The sequence below is a fragment of the Rhinoderma darwinii genome, chromosome 3 (genome assembly GCF_050947455.1).
Source record: "Rhinoderma darwinii isolate aRhiDar2 chromosome 3, aRhiDar2.hap1, whole genome shotgun sequence".
In the NCBI taxonomy this organism is placed as follows: domain Eukaryota; kingdom Metazoa; phylum Chordata; class Amphibia; order Anura; family Rhinodermatidae; genus Rhinoderma; species Rhinoderma darwinii.
The window spans coordinates 260596940-260617525 of NC_134689.1; the positions used below are offsets into that span (position 1 = coordinate 260596940).

The following is a 20586-nucleotide window of genomic DNA, read 5'->3' on the forward strand; positions in this document are numbered from 1 at the left end:
TTTATACCATTTTTTTTATAACACAAAAGGATTTATCAGAGAAACGCAACTTAATACTTATTGCCCAGATTCTGCAGTTTTGAGAAATATCCCACATGTGGCCCTCGTGCGGTAATGGGCTGAAGCATCGGCCTCCGAAGCAAAGGAGCACCTAGTGGATTTTGAAGCATCTTTTTTATTAGGCACCATGTCCGGTTTGAAGAGGTCTTGTGGTGCCAAAACATTGGGAACCCCCCAAAAGTGACCCCAATTTGGAAACTAGACCCCTTGAGGAATCCATTGTAGTTTTCTTGGGGTGCATGCGGCTTTTTGATCAGTTTTTATTCTATTTTTAGGTGGCGTGGTGACTAAAAAACAGCAATTGTACGATTGTTTTTTTTTTCGTTTTTTTTTACAGCGTTCACCGTGCGCTATAAATGACATATTCACTTTATTCTGCGGGGCGATACGATTACGGCGATACCAGATGTTTATAGTTTTTTATGTCTTATGGCGTTTGCACAATAAAATACGTTTTGTAAACAATCATTCACTTTTTGTATTACCTTATTCTAAGAGCCATAACGTTTTTATTTTTCAATCAATAAAGCCGTGCGAGGACTTATTTTTTGCGTAACGAACTGTAGTTTCGATCAGTACCATTTTTAGGTACATGCGACTTTTTGATCTCTTTTTATTCCATTTTTTGGGAGGTGAAGTGACCAAAGAATTGTGATTGTGGTTCGGTTTATTATTTATTTTTTTTACGGCGTTCACCGTGCAGGATAAATAATGAAATAATTTTGTAGTTCAGGCCGTTACGGACGCGGCGATACCAATTATGTATAGTTTATTTGTTTGTTTATATATTTTTATTAATAATAAAGGACTGATAAGGGAAAAAGGGGGATTTTTACTTTTAATACTTTTAAATCTTTTATTTTCTTATTTTTACACAACTTTTTTTAACTTTTTTTTTACTTTATTACTTTGTCCCACTAGGGGACATGAGGGCAGGAGGCCCTGATCGCTATTCTAATACACTGCACTACATGCGTAGTGCAGTGTATTAGAACTGTCAGCTACTCACTGACAGCAAGCATAGTGGGTCCTGACGTTGTCAGGACCCACTAGGCTTCCGTCTATGGCATCGCCGGACGCCATTGTTTGGTGTCCGGTTGCCATAGTCACCATCGCCGGCCGCTATCGCGTAGCAGGCCGGCGATGGCAGCTTAACCCCTAAAAAGCCGCGATCTCTATAGAACGCGGCTTTTAAGGGGTTAATCAGCGGGGACACAGCGATCGGTCCCCGCTGTAGGAGCTGTGACAGCTGCTGAACAAGACAGCAGCGTCACAGCTCCTGTATGTGTCGGGAGGACGGCCGAAACGGCCGTTACTCCCGTGACGTACTATTACGTCATGGAGCGCGAACGATACAGCTGCCATGACGTAATAGTACGTCAAGGAGCGGGAAGGGGTTAATTACCTTGCTTTCCCTTCTTTGCACGCATTCTAATTCAGCAATATCCTTCTTATACACAGGTGCTCAAAACTGTACACAATATTCCATGTATGGTCTAACCGGTTATTTATTGAAATGCCGAGTTTGTTGCATGAAATCATCTTACAGGTCCAATTTCAACCTTAAGGACAAAAATAATATCTTGATTTTGCCTCTTTGTATTCCGATAGTCATAACTTTATTATTTTTCCGTCCTCATAGTCATATAAGGGCTTGTTTTAAGCGAGACGAGTTCTTGTTTTTAATGGCAGCATTTAATGTACCATATAATGTACTGAAAGAAAACTCTTTGTGGGGTGGAATGGAAAACACAAAAGCAATTTGTCCAATGCTTTTTGAGTAGTAAAAATTGCAAGTTTATTTTATTATTCAGGTTAATAGGATATCAATATGAATACACGTTTGCATGTATTTTCTACTGACGTGACGTGAATCTTTGGTATAAAAGTGGCCGGTTAGCTCAGTTTGTTAGAGCGTGGTGCTAATAACGCCAAGGTCGCGGGTTTGATCGCCGTACGGGCCATGGAAGCTCACTTTTGTTAGCATACAAGGTACATGCTTGTTACAGAGTTGAATAGTTGATAATATTGAAAAAAGGTCCATCAAATTCAACTTATAAACCTGCCGTGTTGATCCAGAGGAAGGCAAAAACTGCCTAGGAGTGCATGCCAATTTTCTCATTAGGGGAAAAATTCCTCCCTTACTCCAAATATGGCTATCAGAATAAATTCCTGGATCAAAGTTCCATCTCCAGAATCTGGTACAAATATGATGAAATTTTATATTTTTCAAAAAAACACTTTTCAATGTGGCAGAGAGTTCAATCGTCGAACTGCTCTTACAGTAAAGAATCCCCATCTGTGATGAGGTCCTTTAATTACCTTGCTTTCCCTTCTTTGCACGCATTCTAGTTCAGCAATATACTTCTTACACACAGTTGTTTAAAACCGTACACAATATTCCATGTATGGTCTAACCGGTGATTTATAGAAATGCCGAGTTTGTTGCATGAAATCATCTTAGAGGTCCAATTTCAACCTTAAGGACAAAAATAATATCTTGATTTTGCCTCTTTGTATTCCGATAGTCATAACTTTATTTTTTTTCCGTCCTCATAGTCATATAAGGGCTTGTTTTTAGCGAGACAAGTTCTTGTTTTTAATGGCAGCATTTAATGTACCATATAATGTACTGAAAGAAAACTCTTTGTGGGGTGGAATGGAAAACACAAAAGCAATTTGTCCAATGCTTTTTGAGTAGTAAAAATTGCAAGTTTATTTTATTATTCAGGTTAATAGGATATCAATATGAATACACGTTTGCATGTATTTTCTACTGACGTGACGTGAAGCTTTTGTATAAAAGTGGCCGGTTAGCTCAGTTGGTTAGAGTGTGGTGCTAATAACGCCAAGGTCACAGGTTTGATCCCCGTACGGGACATGGAAGCTCACTTTTGTTAGCACACAAGGTACATGCTTGTTACAGAGTTGAATAGTTGATAATATTGAAAAAAGGTCCATCAAATTCAACCTATAAACCTGCCGTGTTGATCCAGAGGAAGGTAAAAACTGTCTTGGAGTGCATTCCAATTTTCTCATTAGGGGAAAAATTCCTCCCTTACTCCAAATATGGCTATTAGAATAAATTCCTGGATCAAAGTTCCATCTCCAGAATCTGGTACAAATATGATGAAATTTTATATTTTTCAAAAAAACACTTTCAATGTGGCAGAGAGTTCAATCGTCGAACTGCTCTTACAGTAAAGAATCCCCGTCTGTGATGAGGTCCTTTAATTACCTTTCTTTCCCTTCTTTGCACGCATTCTAGTTCAGCAATGTCCTTCTCATACACAGGTGCTCAAAACTGTACAAAATATTCCATGTATGGTCTAACCGGTGATTTATAGAAATGCAGAGTTTGTTGCATGAAATCATCTTAGAGGTCCAATTTCAACCTTAAGGACAAAAATAATATCTTGATTTTGCCTCTTTGTATTCCGATAGTCATAACTTTATTATTTTTCCGTCCTCATAGTCATATAAGGGCTTGTTTTTAGCGAGACAAGTTCTTGTTTTTAATGGCAGCATTTAATGTACCATATAATGTACTGAAAGAGAACTCTTTGTGGGGTGGAATGGAAAACACAAAAGCAATTTGTCCAATGCTTTTTGAGTAGTAAAAATTGCAAGTTTATTTTATTATTCAGGTTAATAGGATATCAATATGAATACACGTTTGCATGTATTTTCTACTGACGTGACGTGAACCTTTGCTGTAAAAGTGGCCTGTTAGCTCAGTTGGTTAGAGCGTGTTGCTAATAACGCCAAGGTCACGGGTTCGATCCCCGTATGGGCCATGGAAGCTCACTTTTGTTACATGCTTGTCACAGAGTTGAATAGTACATAATATTGAAAAAAGGTCCATCAAATTCAACCTATAAACCTGCCGTGTTGATCCAGAGGAAGGCAAAAACTGTCTTGGAGTGCATTCCAATTTTCTCATTAGGGGAAAAATTCCTCCCTCACTCCAAATATGGCTATTAGAATAAATTCCTGGATCAAAGTTCCATCTCCAGAATCTGGTACAAATATGATGAAATTTTATATTTTTCAAAAAAACACTTTTCAATGTGGCAGAGAGTTCAATCGTCGAACTGCTCTTACAGTAAATAATCCCCGTCTGTGATGAGGTCCTTTAATTACCTTGCTTTCCCTTCTTTGCACGCATTCTAGTTAAGCAATGTCCTTCTCATACACAGGTGCTTAAAACTGTACACAATATTCCATGTATGGTCTAACCGGTGATTTATAGAAATGCAGAGTTTGTTGCATGAAATCATCTTAGAGGTCCAATTTCAACCTTAAGGACAAAAATAATATCTTGATTTTGCCTCTTTGTATTCCGATAGTCATAACTTTATTATTTTTCCGTCCTCATAGTCATATAAGGGCTTGTTTTTAGCGAGACAAGTTCGTGTTTTTAATGGCAGCATTTAATGTACCATATAATGTACTGAAAGAAAACTCTTTGTGGGGTGGAATGGAAAACACAAAAGCAATTTGTCCAATGCTTTTTGAGTAGTAAAAATTGCAAGTTTATTTTATTATTCAGGTTAATAGGATATCAATATGAATACACGTTTGCATGTATTTTCTACTGACGTGACGTGAATCTTTGGTATAAAAGTGGCCGGTTAGCTCAGTTGGTTAGAGTGTGGTGCTAATAACGCCAAGGTCACTGGTTTGATCCCCGTATGGGACATGGAAGCTCACTTTTGTTAGCACACAAGGTACATGCTTGTTACAGAGTTGAATAGTTGATAATATTGAAAAAAGGTCCATCAAATTCAACCTATAAACCTGCCGTGTTGATCCAGAGGAAGGTAAAAACTGTCTTGGAGTGCATTCCAATTTTCTCATTAGGGGAAAAATTCCTCCCTTACTCCAAATATGGCTATTAGAATAAATTCCTGGATCAAAGTTCCATCTCCAGAATCTGGTACAAATATGATGAAATTTTATATTTTTCAAAAAAACACTTTCAATGTGGCAGAGAGTTCAATCGTCGAACTGCTCTTACAGTAAAGAATCCCCGTCTGTGATGAGGTCCTTTAATTACCTTTCTTTCCCTTCTTTGCACGCATTCTAGTTCAGCAATGTCCTTCTCATACACAGGTGCTCAAAACTGTACACAATATTCCATGTATGGTCTAACCGGTGATTTATAGAAATGCAGAGTTTGTTGCATGAAATCATCTTAGAGGTCCAATTTCAACCTTAAGGACAAAAATAATATCTTGATTTTGCCTCTTTGTATTCCGATAGTCATAACTTTATTATTTTTCCGTCCTCATAGTCATATAAGGGCTTGTTTTTAGCGAGACAAGTTCTTGTTTTTAATGGCAGCATTTAATGTACCATATAATGTACTGAAAGAAAACTCTTTGTGGGGTGGAATGGAAAACACAAAAGCAATTTGTCCAATGCTTTTTGAGTAGTAAAAATTGCAAGTTTATTTTATTATTCAGGTTAATAGGATACCAATATGAATACACGTTTGCATGTATTTTCTACTGACGTGACGTGAAGTGAATCTTTAGTATAAAAGTGGTCGGTTAGCTCAGTTGGTTAGAGCATGGTGCTAATAATGCCAAGGTCACAGGTTCGATCCCCGTATGGGCCATGGAAGCTCACTTTTGTTACATGCTTGTTACAGAGTTGAATAGTTGATAATATTGAAAAAAGGTCCATCAAATTCAACCTATAAACCTGCCGTGTTGATCCAGAGGAAGGCAAAAACTGTCTTGGAGTGCATTCCAATGCTGTCATTAGGGGAAAAATTCCTCCCTTACTCCAAATATGGCTATTAGAATAAATTCCTGGATCAAAGTTCCATCTCCAGAATCTGGTACAAATATGATGAAATTTTATATTTTTCAAAAAAACACTTTTCAATGTGGCAGAGAGTTCAATCGTCGAACTGCTCTTACAGTAAAGAATCCCCGTCTGTGATGAGGTCCTTTAATTACCTTGCTTTCCCTTCTTTGCACGCATTCTAGTTCAGCAATGTCCTTCTCATACACAGGTGCTCAAAACTGTACACAATATTCCATGTATGGTCTAACCGGTGATTTATAGAAATGCAGAGTTTGTTGCATGAAATCATCTTAGAGGTCCAATTTCAACCTTAAGGACAAAAATAATATCTTGATTTTGCCTCTTTGTATTCCGATAGTCATAACTTTATTATTTTTCCGTCCTCATAGTCATATAAGGGCTTGTTTTTAGCGAGACAAGTTCGTGTTTTTAATGGCAGCATTTAATGTACCATATAATGTACTGAAAGAAAACTCTTTGTGGGGTGGAATGGAAAACACAAAAGCAATTTGTCCAATGCTTTTTGAGTAGTAAAAATTGCAAGTTTATTTTATTATTCAGGTTAATAGGATATCAATATGAATACACGTTTGCATGTATTTTCTACTGATGTGACGTGAATCTTTGGTATAAAAGTGGCCGGTTAGCTCAGTTGGTTAGAGTGTGGTGCTAATAACGCCAAGGTCACGGGTTTGATCCCCGTATGGGCCATGGAAGCTCACTTTTGTTAGCACACAAGGTACATGCTTGTTACAGAGTTGAATAGTTGATAATATTGAAAAAAGGTCCATCAAATTCAACCTATAAACCTGCCGTGTTGATCCAGAGGAAGGTAAAAACTGTCTTGGAGTGCATTCCAATTTTCTCATTAGGGGAAAAATTCCTCCCTTACTCCAAATATGGCTATTAGAATAAATTCCTGGATCAAAGTTCCATCTCCAGAATCTGGTACAAATATGATGACATTTTATATTTTTCAAAAAAACACTTTTCATTGTGGCAGAGAGTTCAATCGTCGAACTGCTCTTACAGTAAAGAATCCCCGTCTGTGATGAGGTCCTTTAATTACCTTGCTTTCCCTTCTTTGCACGCATTCTAGTTCAGCAATGTCCTTCTCATACACAGGTGCTCAAAACTGTACACAATATTCCATGTATGGTCTAACCGGTGATTTATAGAAATGCAGAGTTTGTTGCATGAAATCATCTTAGAGGTCCAATTTCAACCTTAAGGACAAAAATAATATCTTGATTTTGCCTCTTTGTATTCCGATAGTCATAACTTTATTATTTTTCCGTCCTCATAGTCATATAAGAGCTTGTTTTTAGCGAGACAAGTTCTTGTTTTTAATGGCAGCATTTAATGTACCATATAATGTACAGAAAGAAAACTCTTTGTGGGGTGGAATGGAAAACACAAAAGCAATTTGTCCAATGCTTTTTGAGTAGTAAAAATTGCAAGTTTATTTTATTATTCAGGTTAATAGGATATCAATATGAATACACGTTTGCATGTATTTTCTACTGACGTGACGTGAATCTTTGGTGTAAAAGTGGCCGGTTAGCTCAGTTGGTTAGAGCGTGGTGCTAATAACGCCAAGGTCACGGGTTCGATCCCCGTACGGGCCATGGAAGCTCACTTTTGTTACATGCTTGTTACAGAGTTGAATAGTTGATAATATTGAAAAAAGGTCCATCAAATTCAACCTATAAACCTGCCGTGTTGATCCAGAGGAAGGCAAAAACTGTCTTGGAGTGCATTCCAATTTTCTCATTAGGGGAAAAATTCCTCCCTTACTCCAAATATGGCTATTAGAATAAATTCCTGGATCAAAGTTCCATCTCCAGAATCTGGTACAAATATGATGAAATTTTATATTTTTCAAAAAAACACTTTTCAATGTGGCAGAGAGTTCAATCGTCGAACTGCTCTTACAGTAAATAATCCCCGTCTGTGATGAGGTCCTTTAATTACCTTGCTTTCCCTTCTTTGCACGCATTCTAGTTAAGCAATGTCCTTCTCATACACAGGTGCTTAAAACTGTACACAATATTCCATGTATGGTCTAACCGGTGATTTATAGAAATGCAGAGTTTGTTGCATGAAATCATCTTAGAGGTCCAATTTCAACCTTAAGGACAAAAATAATATCTTGATTTTGCCTCTTTGTATTCCGATAGTCATAACTTTATTATTTTTCCGTCCTCATAGTCATATAAGGGCTTGTTTTTAGCGAGACAAGTTCGTGTTTTTAATGGCAGCATTTAATGTACCATATAATGTACTGAAAGAAAACTCTTTGTGGGGTGGAATGGAAAACACAAAAGCAATTTGTCCAATGCTTTTTGAGTAGTAAAAATTGCAAGTTTATTTTATTATTCAGGTTAATAGGATATCAATATGAATACACGTTTGCATGTATTTTCTACTGACGTGACGTGAATCTTTGGTATAAAAGTGGCCGGTTAGCTCAGTTTGTTAGAGCGTGGTGCTAATAACGCCAAGGTCGCGGGTTTGATCGCCGTACGGGCCATGGAAGCTCACTTTTGTTAGCACACAAGGTACATGCTTGTTACAGAGTTGAATAGTTGATAATATTGAAAAAAGGTCCATCAAATTCAACCTATAAACCTGCCGTGTTGATCCAGAGGAAGGTAAAAACTGTCTTGGAGTGCATTCCAATTTTCTCATTAGGGGAAAAATTCCTCCCTTACTCCAAATATGGCTATTAGAATAAATTCCTGGATCAAAGTTCCATCTCCAGAATCTGGTACAAATATGATGACATTTTATATTTTTCAAAAAAACACTTTTCATTGTGGCAGAGAGTTCAATCGTCGAACTGCTCTTACAGTAAAGAATCCCCGTCTGTGATGAGGTCCTTTAATTACCTTGCTTTCCCTTCTTTGCACGCATTCTAGTTCAGCAATGTCCTTCTCATACACAGGTGCTCAAAACTGTACACAATATTCCATGTATGGTCTAACCGGTGATTTATAGAAATGCAGAGTTTGTTGCATGAAATCATCTTAGAGGTCCAATTTCAACCTTAAGGACAAAAATAATATCTTGATTTTGCCTCTTTGTATTCCGATAGTCATAACTTTATTATTTTTCCGTCCTCATAGTCATATAAGAGCTTGTTTTTAGCGAGACAAGTTCTTGTTTTTAATGGCAGCATTTAATGTACCATATAATGTACAGAAAGAAAACTCTTTGTGGGGTGGAATGGAAAACACAAAAGCAATTTGTCCAATGCTTTTTGAGTAGTAAAAATTGCAAGTTTATTTTATTATTCAGGTTAATAGGATATCAATATGAATACACGTTTGCATGTATTTTCTACTGACGTGACGTGAAGTGAATCTTTGGTGTAAAAGTGGCCGGTTAGCTCAGTTGGTTAGAGCGTGGTGCTAATAACGCCAAGGTCACGGGTTCGATCCCCGTACGGGCCATGGAAGCTCACTTTTGTTACATGCTTGTTACAGAGTTGAATAGTTGATAATATTGAAAAAAGGTCCATCAAATTCAACCTATAAACCTGCCGTGTTGATCCAGAGGAAGGCAAAAACTGTCTTGGAGTGCATTCCAATTTTCTCATTAGGGGAAAAATTCCTCCCTTACTCCAAATATGGCTATTAGAATAAATTCCTGGATCAAAGTTCCATCTCCAGAATCTGGTACAAATATGATGAAATTTTATATTTTTCAAAAAAACACTTTTCAATGTGGCAGAGAGTTCAATCGTCGAACTGCTCTTACAGTAAATAATCCCCGTCTGTGATGAGGTCCTTTAATTACCTTGCTTTCCCTTCTTTGCACGCATTCTAGTTAAGCAATGTCCTTCTCATACACAGGTGCTTAAAACTGTACACAATATTCCATGTATGGTCTAACCGGTGATTTATAGAAATGCAGAGTTTGTTGCATGAAATCATCTTAGAGGTCCAATTTCAACCTTAAGGACAAAAATAATATCTTGATTTTGCCTCTTTGTATTCCGATAGTCATAACTTTATTATTTTTCCGTCCTCATAGTCATATAAGGGCTTGTTTTTAGCGAGACAAGTTCGTGTTTTTAATGGCAGCATTTAATGTACCATATAATGTACTGAAAGAAAACTCTTTGTGGGGTGGAATGGAAAACACAAAAGCAATTTGTCCAATGCTTTTTGAGTAGTAAAATTTGCAAGTTTATTTTATTATTCAGGTTAATAGGATATCAATATGAATACACGTTTGCATGTATTTTCTACTGACGTGACGTGAATCTTTGGTATAAAAGTGGCCGGTTAGCTCAGTTGGTTAGAGTGTGGTGCTAATAATGCCAAGGTCACTGGTTTGATCCCCGTATGGGACATGGAAGCTCACTTTTGTTAGCACACAAGGTACATGCTTGTTACAGAGTTGAATAGTTGATAATATTGAAAAAAGGTCCATCAAATTCAACCTATAAACCTGCCGTGTTGATCCAGAGGAAGGCAAAAACTGTCTTGGAGTGCATTCCAATGTTGTCATTAGGGGAAAAATTCCTCCCTTACTCCAAATATGGCTATTAGAATAAATTCCTGGATCAAAGTTCCATCTCCAGAATCTGGTACAAATATGATGACATTTTATATTTTTCAAAAAAACACTTTTCAATGTGGCAGAGAGTTCAATCGTCGAACTGCTCTTACAGTAAAGAATCCCCGTCTGTGATGAGGTCCTTTAATTACCTTGCTTTCCCTTCTTTGCACGCATTCTAGTTCAGCAATGTCCTTCTCATACACAGGTGCTCAAAACTGTACACAATATTCCATGTATGGTCTAACCGGTGATTTATAGAAATGCAGAGTTTGTTGCATGAAATCATCTTAGAGGTCCAATTTCAACCTTAAGGACAAAAATAATATCTTGATTTTGCCTCTTTGTATTCCGATAGTCATAACTTTATTATTTTTCCGTCCTCATAGTCATATAAGAGCTTGTTTTTAGCGAGACAAGTTCTTGTTTTTAATGGCAGCATTTAATGTACCATATAATGTACAGAAAGAAAACTCTTTGTGGGGTGGAATGGAAAACACAAAAGCAATTTGTCCAATGCTTTTTGAGTAGTAAAAATTGCAAGTTTATTTTATTATTCAGGTTAATAGGATATCAATATGAATACACGTTTGCATGTATTTTCTACTGACGTGACGTGAATCTTTGGTGTAAAAGTGGCCGGTTAGCTCAGTTGGTTAGAGCGTTGTGCTAATAACGCCAAGGTCACTGGTTCGATCCCCGTACGGGCCATGGAAGCGCACTTTTGTTACATGCTTGTTACAGAGTTGAATAGTTGATAATATTGAAAAAAGGTCCATCAAATTCAACCTATAAACCTGCCGTGTTGATCCAGAGGAAGGCAAAAACTGTCTTGGAGTGCATTCCAATGCTGTCATTAGGGGAAAAATTCCTCCCTTACTCCAAATATGGCTATTAGAATAAATTCCTGGATCAAAGTTCCATCTCCAGAATCTGGTACAAATATGATGACATTTTATATTTTTCAAAAAAACACTTTTCATTGTGGCAGAGAGTTCAATCGTCGAACTGCTCTTACAGTAAAGAATCCCCGTCTGTGATGAGGTCCTTTAATTACCTTGCTTTCCCTTCTTTGCACGCATTCTAGTTCAGCAATGTCCTTCTCATACACAGGTGCTCAAAACTGTACACAATATTCCATGTATGGTCTAACCGGTGATTTATAGAAATGCAGAGTTTGTTGCATGAAATCATCTTAGAGGTCCAATTTCAACCTTAAGGACAAAAATAATATCTTGATTTTGCCTCTTTGTATTCCGATAGTCATAACTTTATTATTTTTCCGTCCTCATAGTCATATAAGAGCTTGTTTTTAGCGAGACAAGTTCTTGTTTTTAATGGCAGCATTTAATGTACCATATAATGTACAGAAAGAAAACTCTTTGTGGGGTGGAATGGAAAACACAAAAGCAATTTGTCCAATGCTTTTTGAGTAGTAAAAATTGCAAGTTTATTTTATTATTCAGGTTAATAGGATATCAATATGAATACACGTTTGCATGTATTTTCTACTGACGTGACGTGAATCTTTGGTGTAAAAGTGGCCGGTTAGCTCAGTTGGTTAGAGCGTGGTGCTAATAACGCCAAGGTCACGGGTTCGATCCCCGTACGGGCCATGGAAGCTCACTTTTGTTACATGCTTGTTACAGAGTTGAATAGTTGATAATATTGAAAAAAGGTCCATCAAATTCAACCTATAAACCTGCCGTGTTGATCCAGAGGAAGGCAAAAACTGTCTTGGAGTGCATTCCAATGTTGTCATTAGGGGAGAAATTCCTCCCTTACTCCAAATATGGCTATTAGAATAAATTCCTGGATCAAAGTTCCATCTCCAGAATCTGGTACAAATATGATGACATTTTATATTTTTCAAAAAAACACTTTTCAATGTGGCAGAGAGTTCAATCGTCGAACTGCTCTTACAGTAAAGAATCCCCGTCTGTGATGAGGTCCTTTAATTACCTTGCTTTCCCTTCTTTGCACGCATTCTAGTTCAGCAATGTCCTTCTCATACACAGGTGCTCAAAACTGTACACAATATTCCATGTATGGTCTAACCGGTGATTTATAGAAATGCAGAGTTTGTTGCATGAAATCATCTAAGAGGTCCAATTTCAACCTTAAGGACAAAAATAATATCTTGATTTTGCCTCTTTGTATTCCGATAGTCATAACTTTATTATTTTTCCGTCCTCATAGTCATATAAGGGCTTGTTTTTAGCGAGACAAGTTCTTGTTTTTAATGGCAGCATTTAATGCACCATATAATGTACTGAAAGAAAACTCTTTGTGGGGTGGAATGGAAAACACAAAAGCAATTTGTCCAATGCTTTTTGAGTAGTAAAAATTGCAAGTTTATTTTATTATTCAGGTTAATAGGATATCAATATGAATACACGTTTGCATGTATTTTCTACTGACCAAAGACGTGAATCTTTGGTGTAAAAGTGGCTGGTTAGATCAGTTGGTTAGAGCGTGGTGCTAATAACGCCAAGGTCACTGGTTCGATCCCCGTACGGGCCATGGAAGCGCACTTTTGTTACATGCTTGTTACAGAGTTGAATAGTTGATAATATTGAAAAAAGGTCCATCAAATTCAACCTATAAACCTGCCGTGTTGATCCAGAGGAAGGCAAAAACTGTCTTGGAGTGCATTCCAATGCTGTCATTAGGGGAAAAATTCCTCCCTTACTCCAAATATGGCTATTAGAATAAATTCCTGGATCAAAGTTCCATCTCCAGAATCTGGTACAAATATGATGACATTTTATATTTTTCAAAAAAACACTTTTCATTGTGGCAGAGAGTTCAATCGTCGAACTGCTCTTACAGTAAAGAATCCCCGTCTGTGATGAGGTCCTTTAATTACCTTGCTTTCCCTTCTTTGCACGCATTCTAGTTCAGCAATGTCCTTCTCATACACAGGTGCTCAAAACTGTACACAATATTCCATGTATGGTCTAACCGGTGATTTATAGAAATGCAGAGTTTGTTGCATGAAATCATCTTAGAGGTCCAATTTCAACCTTAAGGACAAAAATAATATCTTGATTTTGCCTCTTTGTATTCCGATAGTCATAACTTTATTATTTTTCCGTCCTCATAGTCATATAAGAGCTTGTTTTTAGCGAGACAAGTTCTTGTTTTTAATGGCAGCATTTAATGTACCATATAATGTACAGAAAGAAAACTCTTTGTGGGGTGGAATGGAAAACACAAAAGCAATTTGTCCAATGCTTTTTGAGTAGTAAAAATTGCAAGTTTATTTTATTATTCAGGTTAATAGGATATCAATATGAATACACGTTTGCATGTATTTTCTACTGACGTGACGTGAATCTTTGGTGTAAAAGTGGCCGGTTAGCTCAGTTGGTTAGAGCGTGGTGCTAATAACGCCAAGGTCACGGGTTCGATCCCCGTACGGGCCATGGAAGCTCACTTTTGTTACATGCTTGTTACAGAGTTGAATAGTTGATAATATTGAAAAAAGGTCCATCAAATTCAACCTATAAACCTGCCGTGTTGATCCAGAGGAAGGCAAAAACTGTCTTGGAGTGCATTCCAATGTTGTCATTAGGGGAAAAATTCCTCCCTTACTCCAAATATGGCTATTAGAATAAATTCCTGGATCAAAGTTCCATCTCCAGAATCTGGTACAAATATGATGACATTTTATATTTTTCAAAAAAACACTTTTCATTGTGGCAGAGAGTTCAATCGTCGAACTGCTCTTACAGTAAAGAATCCCCGTCTGTGATGAGGTCCTTTAATTACCTTGCTTTCCCTTCTTTGCACGCATTCTAGTTCAGCAATGTCCTTCTCATACACAGGTGCTCAAAACTGTACACAATATTCCATGTATGGTCTAACCGGTGATTTATAGAAATGCAGAGTTTGTTGCATGAAATCATCTTAGAGGTCCAATTTCAACCTTAAGGACAAAAATAATATCTTGATTTTGCCTCTTTGTATTCCGATAGTCATAACTTTATTATTTTTCCGTCCTCATAGTCATATAAGAGCTTGTTTTTAGCGAGACAAGTTCTTGTTTTTAATGGCAGCATTTAATGTACCATATAATGTACAGAAAGAAAACTCTTTGTGGGGTGGAATGGAAAACACAAAAGCAATTTGTCCAATGCTTTTTGAGTAGTAAAAATTTCAAGTTTATTTTATTATTCAGGTTAATAGGATATCAATATGAATACACGTTTGCATGTATTTTCTACTGACGTGACGTGAATCTTTGGTGTAAAAGTGGCCGGTTAGCTCAGTTGGTTAGAGCGTGGTGCTAATAACGCCAAGGTCACGGGTTCGATCCCCGTACGGGCCATGGAAGCTCACTTTTGTTACATGCTTGTTACAGAGTTGAATAGTTGATAATATTGAAAAAAGGTCCATCAAATTCAACCTATAAACCTGCCGTGTTGATCCAGAGGAAGGCAAAAACTGTCTTGCAGTGCATTCCAATTTTCTCATTAGGGGAAAAATTCCTCCCTTACTCCAAATATGGCTATTAGAATAAATTCCTGGATCAAAGTTCCATCTCCAGAATCTGGTACAAATATGATGAAATTTTATATTTTTCAAAAAAACACTTTTCAATGTGGCAGAGAGTTCAATCGTCGAACTGCTCTTACAGTAAATAATCCCCGTCTGTGATGAGGTCCTTTAATTACCTTGCTTTCCCTTCTTTGCACGCATTCTAGTTAAGCAATGTCCTTCTCATACACAGGTGCTTAAAACTGTACACAATATTCCATGTATGGTCTAACCGGTGATTTATAGAAATGCAGAGTTTGTTGCATGAAATCATCTTAGAGGTCCAATTTCAACCTTAAGGACAAAAATAATATCTTGATTTTGCCTCTTTGTATTCCGATAGTCATAACTTTATTATTTTTCCGTCCTCATAGTCATATAAGGGCTTGTTTTTAGCGAGACAAGTTCGTGTTTTTAATGGCAGCATTTAATGTACCATATAATGTACTGAAAGAAAACTCTTTGTGGGGTGGAATGGAAAACACAAAAGCAATTTGTCCAATGCTTTTTGAGTAGTAAAATTTGCAAGTTTATTTTATTATTCAGGTTAATAGGATATCAATATGAATACACGTTTGCATGTATTTTCTACTGACGTGACGTGAATCTTTGGTATAAAAGTGGCCGGTTAGCTCAGTTGGTTAGAGTGTGGTGCTAATAACGCCAAGGTCACTGGTTTGATCCCCGTATGGGACATGGAAGCTCACTTTTGTTAGCACACAAGGTACATGCTTGTTACAGAGTTGAATAGTTGATAATATTGAAAAAAGGTCCATCAAATTCAACCTATAAACCTGCCGTGTTGATCCAGAGGAAGGCAAAAACTGTCTTGGAGTGCATTCCAATGTTGTCATTAGGGGAAAAATTCCTCCCTTACTCCAAATATGGCTATTAGAATAAATTCCTGGATCAAAGTTCCATCTCCAGAATCTGGTACAAATATGATGACATTTTATATTTTTCAAAAAAACACTTTTCAATGTGGCAGAGAGTTCAATCGTCGAACTGCTCTTACAGTAAAGAATCCCCGTCTGTGATGAGGTCCTTTAATTACCTTGCTTTCCCTTCTTTGCACGCATTCTAGTTCAGCAATGTCCTTCTCATACACAGGTGCTCAAAACTGTACACAATATTCCATGTATGGTCTAACCGGTGATTTATAGAAATGCAGAGTTTGTTGCATGAAATCATCTTAGAGGTCCAATTTCAACCTTAAGGACAAAAATAATATCTTGATTTTGCCTCTTTGTATTCCGATAGTCATAACTTTATTATTTTTCCGTCCTCATAGTCATATAAGAGCTTGTTTTTAGCGAGACAAGTTCTTGTTTTTAGTGGCAGCATTTAATGTACCATATAATGTACAGAAAGAAAACTCTTTGTGGGGTGGAATGGAAAACACAAAAGCAATTTGTCCAATGCTTTTTGAGTAGTAAAAATTGCAAGTTTATTTTATTATTCAGGTTAATAGGATATCAATATGAATACACGTTTGCATGTATTTTCTACTGACGTGACGTGAATCTTTGGTATAAAAGTGGCCGGTTAGCTCAGTTGGTTAGAGTGTGGTGCTAATAACGCCAAGGTCACTGGTTTGATCCCCGTATGGGACATGGAAGCTCACTTTTGTTAGCACACAAGGTACATGCTTGTTACAGAGTTGAATAGTTGATAATATTGAAAAAAGGTCCATCAAATTCAACCTATAAACCTGCCGTGTTGATCCAGAGGAAGGTAAAAACTGTCTTGGAGTGCATTCCAATTTTCTCATTAGGGGAAAAATTCCTCCCTTACTCCAAATATGGCTATTAGAATAAATTCCTGGATCAAAGTTCCATCTCCAGAATCTGGTACAAATATGATGAAATTTTATATTTTTCAAAAAAACACTTTCAATGTGGCAGAGAGTTCAATCGTCGAACTGCTCTTACAGTAAAGAATCCCCGTCTGTGATGAGGTCCTTTAATTACCTTTCTTTCCCTTCTTTGCACGCATTCTAGTTCAGCAATGTCCTTCTCATACACAGGTGCTCAAAACTGTACACAATATTCCATGTATGGTCTAACCGGTGATTTATAGAAATGCAGAGTTTGTTGCATGAAATCATCTTAGAGGTCCAATTTCAACCTTAAGGACAAAAATAATATCTTGATTTTGCCTCTTTGTATTCCGATAGTCATAACTTTATTATTTTTCCGTCCTCATAGTCATATAAGGGCTTGTTTTTAGCGAGACAAGTTCTTGTTTTTAATGGCAGCATTTAATGTACCATATAATGTACTGAAAGAAAACTCTTTGTGGGGTGGAATGGAAAACACAAAAGCAATTTGTCCAATGCTTTTTGAGTAGTAAAAATTGCAAGTTTATTTTATTATTCAGGTTAATAGGATACCAATATGAATACACGTTTGCATGTATTTTCTACTGACGTGACGTGAAGTGAATCTTTGGTGTAAAAGTGGCCGGTTAGCTCAGTTGGTTAGAGCGTGGTGCTAATAACGCCAAGGTCACGGGTTCGATCCCCGTACGGGCCATGGAAGCTCACTTTTGTTACATGCTTGTTACAGAGTTGAATAGTTGATAATATTGAAAAAAGGTCCATCAAATTCAACCTATAAACCTGCCGTGTTGATCCAGAGGAAGGCAAAAACTGTCTTGGAGTGCATTCCAATGTTGTCATTAGGGGAGAAATTCCTCCCTTACTCCAAATATGGCTATTAGAATAAATTCCTGGATCAAAGTTCCATCTCCAGAATCTGGTACAAATATGATGACATTTTATATTTTTCAAAAAAACACTTTTCAATGTGGCAGAGAGTTCAATCGTCGAACTGCTCTTACAGTAAAGAATCCCCGTCTGTGATGAGGTCCTTTAATTACCTTGCTTTCCCTTCTTTGCACGCATTCTAGTTCAGCAATGTCCTTCTCATACACAGGTGCTCAAAACTGTACACAATATTCCATGTATGGTCTAACCGGTGATTTATAGAAATGCAGAGTTTGTTGCATGAAATCATCTAAGAGGTCCAATTTCAACCTTAAGGACAAAAATAATATCTTGATTTTGCCTCTTTGTATTCCGATAGTCATAACTTTATTATTTTTCCGTCCTCATAGTCATATAAGGGCTTGTTTTTAGCGAGACAAGTTCTTGTTTTTAATGGCAGCATTTAATGCACCATATAATGTACTGAAAGAAAACTCTTTGTGGGGTGGAATGGAAAACACAAAAGCAATTTGTCCAATGCTTTTTGAGTAGTAAAAATTGCAAGTTTATTTTATTATTCAGGTTAATAGGATATCAATATGAATACACGTTTGCATGTATTTTCTACTGACCAAAGACGTGAATCTTTGGTGTAAAAGTGGCCGGTTAGCTCAGTTGGTTAGAGCGTGGTGCTAATAACGCCAAGGTCACGGGTTCGATCCCCGTACGGGCCATGGAAGCTCACTTTTGTTACATGCTTGTTACAGAGTTGAATAGTTGATAATATTGAAAAAAGGTCCATCAAATTCAACCTATAAACCTGCCGTGTTGATCCAGAGGAAGGCAAAAACTGTCTTGGAGTGCATTCCAATGTTGTCATTAGGGGAAAAATTCCTCCCTTACTCCAAATATGGCTATTAGAATAAATTCCTGGATCAAAGTTCCATCTCCAGAATCTGGTACAAATATGATGACATTTTATATTTTTCAAAAAAACACTTTTCATTGTGGCAGAGAGTTCAATCGTCGAACTGCTCTTACAGTAAAGAATCCCCGTCTGTGATGAGGTCCTTTAATTACCTTGCTTTCCCTTCTTTGCACGCATTCTAGTTCAGCAATGTCCTTCTCATACACAGGTGCTCAAAACTGTACACAATATTCCATGTATGGTCTAACCGGTGATTTATAGAAATGCAGAGTTTGTTGCATGAAATCATCTTAGAGGTCCAATTTCAACCTTAAGGACAAAAATAATATCTTGATTTTGCCTCTTTGTATTCCGATAGTCATAACTTTATTATTTTTCCGTCCTCATAGTCATATAAGAGCTTGTTTTTAGCGAGACAAGTTCTTGTTTTTAATGGCAGCATTTAATGTACCATATAATGTACAGAAAGAAAACTCTTTGTGGGGTGGAATGGAAAACACAAAAGCAATTTGTCCAATGCTTTTTGAGTAGTAAAAATTTCAAGTTTATTTTATTATTCAGGTTAATAGGATATCAATATGAATACACGTTTGCATGTATTTTCTACTGACGTGACGTGAATCTTTGGTGTAAAAGTGGCCGGTTAGCTCAGTTGGTTAGAGCGTGGTGCTAATAACGCCAAGGTCACGCGTTCGATCCCCGTACGGGCCATGGAAGCTCACTTTTGTTACATGCTTGTTACAGAGTTGAATAGTTGATAATATTGAAAAAAGGTCCATCAAATTCAACCTATAAACCTGCCGTGTTGATCCAGAGGAAGGCAAAAACTGTCTTGGAGTGCATTCCAATTTTCTCATTAGGGGAAAAATTCCTCCCTTACTCCAAATATGGCTATTAGAATAAATTCCTGGATCAAAGTTCCATCTCCAGAATCTGGTACAAATATGATGAAATTTTATATTTTTCAAAAAAACACTTTTCAATGTGGCAGAGAGTTCAATCGTCGAACTGCTCTTACAGTAAATAATCCCCGTCTGTGATGAGGTCCTTTAATTACCTTGCTTTCCCTTCTTTGCACGCATTCTAGTTAAGCAATGTCCTTCTCATACACAGGTGCTTAAAACTGTACACAATATTCCATGTATGGTCTAACCGGTGATTTATAGAAATGCAGAGTTTGTTGCATGAAATCATCTTAGAGGTCCAATTTCAACCTTAAGGACAAAAATAATATCTTGATTTTGCCTCTTTGTATTCCGATAGTCATAACTTTATTATTTTTCCGTCCTCATAGTCATATAAGGGCTTGTTTTTAGCGAGACAAGTTCGTGTTTTTAATGGCAGCATTTAATGTACCATATAATGTACTGAAAGAAAACTCTTTGTGGGGTGGAATGGAAAACACAAAAGCAATTTGTCCAATGCTTTTTGAGTAGTAAAATTTGCAAGTTTATTTTATTATTCAGGTTAATAGGATATCAATATGAATACACGTTTGCATGTATTTTCTACTGACGTGACGTGAATCTTTGGTATAAAAGTGGCCGGTTAGCTCAGTTGGTTAGAGTGTGGTGCTAATAACGCCAAGGTCACTGGTTTGATCCCCGTATGGGACATGGAAGCTCACTTTTGTTAGCACACAAGGTACATGCTTGTTACAGAGTTGAATAGTTGATAATATTGAAAAAAGGTCCATCAAATTCAACCTATAAACCTGCCGTGTTGATCCAGAGGAAGGCAAAAACTGTCTTGGAGTGCATTCCAATGTTGTCATTAGGGGAAAAATTACTCCCTTACTCCAAATATGGCTATTAGAATAAATTCCTGGATCAAAGTTCCATCTCCAGAATCTGGTACAAATATGATGAAATTTTATATTTTTCAAAAAAACACTTTTCAATGTGGCAGAGAGTTCAATCGTCGAACTGCTCTTACAGTAAAGAATCCCCGTCTGTGATGAGGTCCT

General features: G+C 37.1%; 7 non-coding genes across 7 annotated transcripts; all 7 read left to right on the forward strand.

The window, feature by feature from the left end:
• Nucleotides 1-7431: 7431 nt before the first annotated feature.
• On the forward strand, nt 7432-7505 carry TRNAI-AAU (transfer RNA isoleucine (anticodon AAU)). Its single transcript has one exon. It is a non-coding gene; the product is annotated as a tRNA-Ile (tRNA).
• A 1753-nt stretch (nt 7506-9258) lies between these two features.
• TRNAI-AAU (transfer RNA isoleucine (anticodon AAU)) lies at nt 9259-9332 on the forward strand. The gene has a single exon. It is a non-coding gene; the product is annotated as a tRNA-Ile (tRNA).
• A 2653-nt stretch (nt 9333-11985) lies between these two features.
• On the forward strand, nt 11986-12059 carry TRNAI-AAU (transfer RNA isoleucine (anticodon AAU)). The gene has a single exon. It is a non-coding gene; the product is annotated as a tRNA-Ile (tRNA).
• A 1738-nt stretch (nt 12060-13797) lies between these two features.
• Nucleotides 13798-13871, forward strand: TRNAI-AAU (transfer RNA isoleucine (anticodon AAU)). Its single transcript has one exon. It is a non-coding gene; the product is annotated as a tRNA-Ile (tRNA).
• Nucleotides 13872-14702: 831 nt separating this feature from the next.
• Nucleotides 14703-14776, forward strand: TRNAI-AAU (transfer RNA isoleucine (anticodon AAU)). The gene has a single exon. It is a non-coding gene; the product is annotated as a tRNA-Ile (tRNA).
• A 2669-nt stretch (nt 14777-17445) lies between these two features.
• On the forward strand, nt 17446-17519 carry TRNAI-AAU (transfer RNA isoleucine (anticodon AAU)). Its single transcript has one exon. It is a non-coding gene; the product is annotated as a tRNA-Ile (tRNA).
• An 833-nt stretch (nt 17520-18352) lies between these two features.
• On the forward strand, nt 18353-18426 carry TRNAI-AAU (transfer RNA isoleucine (anticodon AAU)). Its single transcript has one exon. It is a non-coding gene; the product is annotated as a tRNA-Ile (tRNA).
• The last annotated feature ends 2160 nt before the right edge of the window (nt 18427-20586 follow it).